At 35.8% G+C, this 9,940-nt stretch overlaps 1 protein-coding gene across 1 annotated transcript in view; it reads right to left on the reverse strand.

Annotated features, from left to right (window-relative positions):
* Positions 1-5,382, reverse strand: part of GALNT1 (polypeptide N-acetylgalactosaminyltransferase 1) — a 506,720-nt gene extending 501,338 nt beyond the window's left edge. Inside the window, exon 1 of the mRNA XM_053714537.1 lies at positions 5,154-5,382. The gene's annotated coding sequence lies outside the window, so the exon portion shown is untranslated. The remainder of the gene's footprint in view (positions 1-5,153) is intronic.
* Positions 5,383-9,940: the final 4,558 nt, after the last annotated feature.

A 9,940-nucleotide genomic window follows, 5' to 3' on the forward strand; every position in this document is an offset into this window, starting at 1 on the left:
CAGTATAACTGTAAAAAGCTGACAGGAAAATATCACCTGAGCATCTCTATGTAAAAAAGGAAGACATTTTACCTCACAATCTCCTCAGCTCAGCAGAGTAAGTTCTGTGTAAAAGGTTATACTTCACCTGCTCCCAGCTGCAGGTAAAAATTTAAAAAAAAATGAAGAAATGAACAGCAGCCAATTAGCATCAGCAGTGCTGAGGTCATGAACTCTTACTGTGATCTCATGAGATTTGACTTAACTCTCATGAGATTTCATAGTAAGCTTCCTTTACCTGATTGGTGAAATAATATGACAGTGCATGAGGCTCATCCTTTCAGCTGTCCTAGGACAGTCATACTAATATGCTGCTTAGAAATCCTTTACAATGGGAGGTGGCTACTGAGGAACTTTTGAGGTAAAATATATTTCTTTTTTACATAGAGATGTTAAGGAGATATTTTCTAGTCAGCTTTTTACAGCTATGCTGCATCACTTTCAAGTGTTTAAACATTTGGGTATTACGGCCCTTTAAGTGCTGAGGGAGAGGAGTTAGCTATGACATGGGTATCCAGCAATCATCCATCTGTAATGCCAACTATAATAAACTTCAAAGCTAAGGGGGAACCATTCAAGAAATATATGTTTGCTGAAGATATTTTAAAGAAAGTCACACCAGTGAACTGGTGGAAGTCACTTAAGCACTTGGATTTAGAGACTGTTCAAGTAATGATTTCACTTTTAACAGCAGTAGCTTCTTCTGCAGGCATTGAAAGAATAGTCTCTTCCTTTGGACTCATTTATTCTAAATTGAGAAATTGTTTGGGACCCGATAAAGCAGGAAAGCTTGTTTTTCTTTTCCAGATTATGAACAAAGAAGAAGCTGAAGATGACGAGTGAGCTAAAGAGGACAGTATTTAAGTTTTTCATGTGTAGGCTGGGCTGACAGTCTTAGTTTCTTAATATATATATATATTTTGTTTAGCCAAATTAGTTAGCAAACATGGATGTTTGTTTAAGCAAATAACATATGTTGTAATGTTATTGTTTCAGTTGAATAAATCTATTTAAATTGTTATTATTAAGGTAATGATTATTTTTCTCCTTCCTAAGTACAACAGAAAAGTTGTCCAAATATGAATTATATTGATTAACCTATTAAACTGGGGATAAAAACCTAATATGAAAAGTTGTTATTCTAAAAATCTTCATCTACTTGCATATTAAAGTTATACCAGCAAGAATTAGTCTTTATGATTTAAATCAAGCCTTAATGACTAGTGATTTAAATTGTGATTTAAATCGTGAATTAAATCAGTTTGATTTAAATCAAATCCACCCTGGATGCCAGCCCATTTTTTGTTAACAACCTGGGTTGTTCTTGCTGATTGGTGGATAAATTCACCCACCAATAAACAAGGGCTTTCCAGGGTCCTGGACCAAAAAAATAGCTTAGATGCCTTCTTTTTTTCAAATAAAGATAGCAAGAGAATGAAGAAAATTTGATAATGGGAGTAAATTATAAAGTTGCTTAAAATTGCATGCTCTATCTGAACCGCAAAAGAAAAAAAATTGGGTTCAGTGTCCCTTTAAGGTTCAGCTGTACACAGACATGTACTTCATGTTAGCTTTAAAATCAAAATAAATAGCTTAAACAATCTTTTTTAAGCAAAAACAAAGATACATTTAAATAGTGCTTCTACTTGTGTGGGATACACATTTTTAGAATGCACTTTCCATTAATATTTGCATTTTACTATTACACTATTGCTTGCATTTCATGTGTTTAATCCATGCAGGAGGAGGTTAAACACATTACAAAAAAGTTATTTCCTGAGCAGCAATGTGTTAAAAACCAGTGTGTGTGTGTGTGTGTGTGTGTGTGTGTCTGTGATTTTATATATATATATATATATATATATATTATACAAAAGATAGACACAAGAATTTATCATGTAAAAAAATGCAGTTGGTGTTAAAATGTCTTGTGTATGAAGCTGAAACGGTGACATGCAGGTTGCACTGATCTTCAAATACAATTTTAGAAGATTGTTTTGCACTATAAATTCCAGAGTGTGCCTATCCTTTGTATCATTGTTTTACTTATAGGTAGTAGCAACTAAGTGGATGTTTGGCAGGTAAGTGCATGGAGATGATACATACACACAGATTCTTGTAAGGCTAAAGATATATTTTTAGGGACTGCACCCGTCCCAAGCAAAGTATCCTTTAGTACATACTATAATACATTCGTCTAGGCAAAACCTCATCATAAGCATATGAAAATATGTAACTGTAGTAGTCACGCAAATGTTCTGGCCTCGTGATTTTATTTATGTAAAATAGATATAGTATTACTTCAGTTCAGAGACGGCCAAAAACGTATTTAATTACTTGGCCCACCCCCTACTCTAAAACCTCTTTCCTATACCATGTGTGTTAAACTCTGGTTATAATCTGTAAAAAGGGAATTTGCTTCCAAAGAAATGCAACACATGAGGTATATGGAATGACCGCATGACAAGGGGGGCTGGGAGGCAAATGATCTTCAGATTTCCTGCATAAGCTGACACCAGCAAGTGAACTCATTCATATAACTTCCCCGTTTTTTGTTATTTGTTTTTAAGCAGAGACCAAAATAATGATTTATATATATATATATATATATATATATATATATATATATATATATATATATATATATATATATATATATATATATATATTATTTATTTATTTTTTTAATTTTGTTATTATTATTATATTTATTTTTAATATATATTATTTTATGGAGCTTTTTTTCCCCCCTATATTTTCGCAAATGTAAAGAGACACCAAAACTGAAAATAAAATGGTTACTTCCTGCCACACACTAACTGAAACTAACCTCCTTTTTAATTGCCTGCCTCTACTACAAAGCAGTGCTGTTTTAAAACTACAACACAGTGCTGTTTAAAATCCCTAAACTTATACATGCCCTATGCCATTGCAGTAACAAATATTTGTAATGTTCAAAAAAAAAAAAAAAGACTGTAATAGAAAAAAGCACATAAAGCAGTTCTATTGTATCAAACATTTTTAAGGTATAACAAAGAAAAAAAAGGCTTTCGTGTGTAAATGTTCTGAACACAACAGACAGAGAACAAACTTTGGGTGGAAATGCAACTGCCCACTACAAAGAAATTAGAAATTATGACCACAGCCATCACTCACTCTTCTCTAAGCAGCTAAAAAAAATTCAAGATTATTTATTATATAAAGTATTTTGGGCTTAGATCAAATACATTGTTTATGTTTTAAAATATGTAACAGATGTTACTATTTATAAAAGGATAACAACTTCAGACCCCTCACACACAGATTTTAAAATTTAAAGCTTAGTTTTAAGTCTTTTTTTTTTTTTAACAGTCACATGACTCACAAATAACATCTTTAGTGGCAAGGAAAGCAGAATCAGAATTGCGGCTCAGTCACACTGAAGACCAGAAAACAGAAATATTGCGAAATAACTGCTTATTTTGAGAAGTCATCCCTGCTGAAAATGCCTCTTCCTAGTGTAGCTCATTCTGGAACGAATCTGAGCAGGAGCTAAAATTACTGAGCTTTACATAACAGGAATAAAATATATATGTTTATTTTTTTAAGTGAAACAAATGAAAAGTTAATATGTATGAATTGGGTTTTAATGTGTATGTTTTTACGTCAGGACATGAAAGCCTTTTAAAGAATTTGATTTGATGCTTTATTTGCACTCTTTTAAGTTTAAATGTGGGTATTTGTTTCAATATTAGTACCATAAAATGCATATGTTCAAAATACTGACTCACATGTTATCCAAAAGATCTGTTATGTCAAATCAGACACTCCTATCTATTAAGAAAAAAAAAATATTCCATCTTTGTCTACAGGGTAAAGAGCCACAAGAATAATAAACTACTGTTAAACATTGGCATGACCCTCTCTCATTAGAAAATGCTCATTGATCTAAATAGGGGTTAAATATGATGTATCATTCCTTCAGCCAATACTTAAAATGCTAGGCCATGTTTAGCTTTGCTTATGGGTTGTTTACAGAACAAATCTGAACACAACTTCTGAAATGTGAAGTAATTGTGGGTCTCAGATTTGGTCCCAAGCATTGACATATTAGTATTCTTCCAATGGAAATTAGTACAGGAAAAACTATATAAAAGACCTCTACTGCCAAAAAAAAAAAAAAGAAGAAATCACCAGAGTGGAATATTAGGGATGTAGTTCAACCAAACGTCTGTGATTTTATTACATATATATTTGGCAGACATACTTTGATTAGGTTGATTATATCATTCTTGAGCCTTAAACAGAAAATGCCATTGTGAAAAAAAGCCAACTGGTATATGTTCTGTATTAAACGTATCCATAATATTACTATCTACGATTAACTGGCAGCATACACTTTATAATCATTCCAGGCACATTCTGTCACTGTCCTGTAGAGCTTACAATCTAATCATGTTGATGCCAAAGTAAATGGTCAAGGTCAAAAGAGCAAATCATAAAGGCAGAAAATGATTTAGTGTACTCCTATGTCTGCAGAAGATTAAACCAAGAACTTCATATTCTGAAGGTTCATATTTTGTAGGAATATAGCAAAGATAAAGAAGCACCATTACAATAAAGATCAAGATAACAGCATACACCATGCGAACTTGAAATAAACCAAGAAGTCACTTTTAAAAGGAAGTGAAAAGCATGAGAGTTTATTATTACATACAGTGTGCGTTTCTTCATCACATTATAGTCTACTAGATATAAACAACTATATACGCTCAGAGCAAGATCAGGCGTCTAAGGAAGATCATGTATATACACAATTCAGTCGTACACTATCCGATCATACTTTTCCATGGCTAAGGAGTTACTAAGCAGCTTGCAGTGATCTTGCTGCTGTACTAAACAGAAGATAAAGTGACTTGATCAAGGTCCTTGAGAGCGCAGCTTTCCTCCACTTCAGAGGACTGTGACATTATCAGTGCCGGTGTTTATATAACTGCCCCCTCCCCTCTGAACCATACAAATTGTATCCAGCTCACTGCATACACAGAGCCGCTCTCCAAGCAGGCAGTGCCCCGCAGTGACAGCACTATTCAACCCGCACTTAGAGCACCCACTGCCGACACTCGTCCTCTCACCTGTCACTGCATCATCGCCCCATTGTCCGGGTGTCAGTCGGCACACACCTCCGTTTTGTTATATCCGTAAGAGCATAGAGAAAAATAAAATCCACCGGCTACTCCGTGTAACAGATCCCTCCGATCTCTCGCCACTATTTCCCGTCCCCGCTGTACGGTAAGCCCCTTTGGACAAACTACATCCACCCGCACCAGCAACGCGTCAGTCACCGCTCCACACACACTCAGATCACCCTCCTCCCAGAGGGGCGGGGCCAGCGCATTACGTGGACGTCATCCCTGTTTCCGACCCCCAGCAGCCGGGAGAGGCCGACGTGACGTCACTAGGCTTTTAGCAGTTACATTGATGACCAATGGTCGTTTTTGGTGCTTGTTCACTTCATGTAAAAAGTACAGTGCTGATATGTTTTAAAGTCGCTCTATAGGGTTTCCATAATTATAGGCTTTCTAAAAATTAATTTTAGAATAATACTTTAGGTAGTTCGAAGAAGCAAGTTACGTGTAGTAATACACTTTAACCAAAAAGTCGGTGTGGGGCTATAAACCAAAAAAGTTAACACAAAACTTTATGTAAAAGGATGTGTTTCATCATTTTAAATATCACAGATTTGTAAAAGTTGTACAATTCTATTTTATATTACAATATGATCTATATTCTAAAAGCCTAATACTTTTTTTAAATTGATAGATACTAAGCAGCCATTGGCTCCACAAAAAAGCTACGTGGTACTTTGTATTGGTATTTGACTTAAATGCACTAAATAAAACTGAAAAAAACTGATATAAAGCCTAAAAGCCACGTTAATTCAATGTTTTTCAAATAGGAGTACTAAAGTGTAAGGCATTTAATTATGGCAAGCATACACAAAAAGGGTTTTTCAATTGAAATTGCACCACAGTATAGAGGAATTGCTAATTAAAGGGATATGAAACCCATGTTGTTTCTTTCATGATTCAGTTAGAGCATGCAATTTTAAGCAATTTTCAAATTTACTCCTATTAACAATATTTCTTCGTTCTCTTAGCTTAGGAGCCGGACCATTTTTGGTTCGGCGCTTGCTGATTGATGGTACATTTAGCCACCAACGAAACAAAGTTCAGCAGCATAGTGAGTGTTTTCAATCAAAGAAATCGACAACAATTTGGGTTTTACCCCTTAACGACCAGGGCCGTACCCTGGGCTTCTCTCTGCCGCAATCTCACTAAAAGTAGCAAGATTGCGCTATTTCTGCATGCCCCACGAGTGAGGCACTGTAGAAATAGAGCTGCAGAGTTAACTCTCTGTGGCCCTCTCTGCATCGGGCAGAGGTGGTGCCGATCGTTGGTGGGTGGAAGAGTAAGGAGAGAGGTGGGTGGTGGCCCATCGCTGGAGGGGGGTGAGAGCTGGGTGGGAGTGGCGGAACCGCTACGCTGCGTAAAAAAATAATGTAGAGTGGCAGTGAGGGGGAAGCAGGGAGAGGGGGTTCCTATACTGAAAAGTGGGGTAGAGAGTGAGAAAGCGATCGGGGGGGGGGGGTATGGTAATGGGGGTGGCAGCTACACTACAGAAAACAAAAGCTTTTTTTGGTCAAATAAATAAAAGTTATAGCAAACTGGGTACTGGCAGACAGCTGCCAGTAACTTAGATGGCGGCTAATAGGTAGAGGGGGGAGGTTTAGAGAGCTGTTTGGGGGGGGAATATGGGAGGTTGGGGGTTAAAGGGGGATCCTACACTGCAGAAAATATATTTAAAAACATTTTTTTATAAAAAAAAAAAATTTGGCTTATAGTTTCATACTGGCAGACTTTCTGCCAGTACTTAAGAAGGGGGTGACAATTGGGGAGTGGGGGAGGGAAGAGAGCTGTTTGAGAGGGATCAATTAGGGATCAGGGGATGGGAAGTATCAGGTGGGAGGGTAAATGTCTACACTTAAGCTAAAATTAACCTTACAAACTACCTGATTAACCTCTTCACTGCTGGGAATAATAAAAGTGTGGTACGCAGCTGCAATTAGAGGCCTTCTTATTACCAAAAAGCAATGGCAACACAATGTAAATAATTTCAGTGATAAACCTAAAGTTTGTAAAAAAAAGGTAAAGATTTTTTTTTAGTTGATCCCATTTGGCGGTGAAATGATGACATGAAATATGCCAAAATTAGCCTAGATAACTTTGGGTTGTCTACTAAAAAAATAAATATAGTTTTGATAGGTAAATATAAAAAAGGCTCTATTTCTGTTTAAATGTAGTGATGGCACAAATGCTAAAAATGCTCTGGTCTTTTGGGGAAGTTTTAGTCTGAAATGCCTGGTCCTTAAGGGGTCAATCATGTTGTATACTACATTACACACATGTTTAGATTTAAATGCCACCAATCAGCAAGCGCTACCCAGGTACTGAACCTAAAATGTTCCGGTGTTCTGTCTATTTTTGCTACCCGTCAAATTTTGCTACCCTCTCAGTGTGCAAAAAGAGAGGGGTTACAAAATTCAACGGGTAGATAGCAAATCTTGACGCTTTTTATATGGGATAAATCCGGTCACATCACATGGTTTTCAGTTCTGGCTTACCTTTAAAATGTCACCAGTAAATATTGAAATGACAAATTTGGTATTTTACTATTGTGAATCCCATAGTATCTAAATAATTGATACACAAATCAGGTCACATGGCAGTTATATAGATGATGTGATTTTTTTAATGGAAAAGGGAAATTGCCGATCAAGTTTGCTTTTTATAAATATGCAAATTAAATGTTTTTATGAATTTACTTTTTAATGGACAAATCTCATATTCAATTGTTTCTGGAAATGTCTACATACTATAGATAGGTTGAAATAAAAACTATATTATAAAAACAGATTGTAAAATTAATCCCTTTAATGAGGAAATGAAAATGTGTAGTCATCATTCATTCAATTGTGAAGAAAATGTATGTGTTGCCATCTTCACAGAGGGGTTTTCCTAATTCTCACATTGGAAGAATGAATGACCTACACTGAGTAATATAGATGTGTGATGCTATTAGACCCCTTGTTTGAAAGAACAGAGCCTGCCTTTCAAATGGGGGGGTCCCATAGCAAACTCTGAGCAGACACCGTCTATGGATGTTGTTGTTCAGGGCATACAGAAGTGACTCATGTTTTCTTACATAGCAAAAGCTATCACTAAACTTATTGTTTTTACTTGAGGCATTTTTGTGAATACACACATATTGCAAAATGCATCCAATCAAACGTGAAATACATTAGTTTGTATTTAAATTTTGAGCATAATATTTATCCTCATCAATTATGGCTTGATTTTGCCCCCACAATCCAATTTATGGGAAAAAGAAATACTGTTTCATGTTTTTAGGACTTCAGTATGCAGTATGTGATAAAACTTTCTGTATAAGATTAAAGGGATACTAAACCCATTTTTTTTTATTTCATGATTCAGATAGAGCATGAGATTTTAAGCATCTTTCCAAAGGAAATTAAAATTATTGAAGAAAAAAAATAGGGATTATTGTGTTATAATACAATTTGCAGGCAATTAGGCAGACCAAAAATTAAAGTCAGTTTTACAATATTGCACACAAAAAAATGTAGAGAAACAGAATTCAGTGTGTAGTTGTGAAGTTCCCACACAAATGCTAAAACAAGAGCCATAGAACATGTCTGTTTTCAAAACTCCATTTGTCAAATACATGGAACTGGTGTCAAAGCTGTTCTACCCACAAACATAAAACATTAAAAATGATAATTGGCCTTGAACAACTTAGAAATGGCTATACTATTTTTTTTCCATTGGCATTTGCTTGGTTTGACGTCATTTTCTGTTTTTCTTACTAGACAACCAGCATAACAATATCCTGTCTGCCACAATATCACAGTTGTGATATTATCATGGCTTCAATATCGTGATGGGTCTACTGCATGGGGTACAAACTGCCATGAGCCTATTACTAGATGCCTGCAAGGGCTGTAACATATACATTTTTTTTGCTCTAAACCAAAAGATTGTTGACCCTTTCCCTTACAATAGCTCTAACTTTAGTTTATTTGCAATCCTGCCACCAGACCTGCCCTTTGGGCAGGGTGAGTGGAGCGCCCACCCAGGGCCTTGCACTTTGGGGAGGCCCCACAATGTCAGGGTTGAGGGTATGAGAAGGTGCAATGTACATCCTGTATTTAGTTTATAAAGAAGTGTTTATGGTATTAGGAGGTGTAACATATAGTGGTATTCTTTATATAGGTAACACTGAATATTCTAATAGTGTTGACCATATGGGGGCAGGTTATACAAAGGTAAAGGAATAAGGGTGCTGGGCTGAGGGGCCCCACTAATTTGTCTCACCCAGGGCCCGAAAATGCTAAGGGTGGCCCTGGCTGCCACTCACCTATATCGAGATTAATGATTTGCATTTTTTGGAAGCTCGGTGTTATAACTGGTGAGATCTTTGTAAACATGTGATCTCTGCCCTCAGCATTGCATTTACCTTACACAATTCTAAACAGTGTTTACAGATGCAAAATAGTGGATATATATTTTAAAAACATCCAACAGCAGAACATTTTTTCAGTCAATCCGTGCAATCTGTTTTTTATCAATTAGCCAAGGAACATTAATAATGAAAATACTTATGAGAAAGTTCAATATACTAAATATATCTGAGAGGTTTTAATTTGAATTTTTATATATCTTGTGGTCGTGTATATGGAAATTAAGTTATTGAACTTTGGTCCCTTAATAGATTAATTGATCAGTGCTGCTTAATCCCTTAAATTAAGAAGACAACATTGCTGTCTTCTGTTTTATTTATT

This window comes from Bombina bombina, chromosome 5 (assembly GCF_027579735.1).
Source record: "Bombina bombina isolate aBomBom1 chromosome 5, aBomBom1.pri, whole genome shotgun sequence".
Lineage (NCBI taxonomy): Eukaryota > Metazoa > Chordata > Amphibia > Anura > Bombinatoridae > Bombina > Bombina bombina.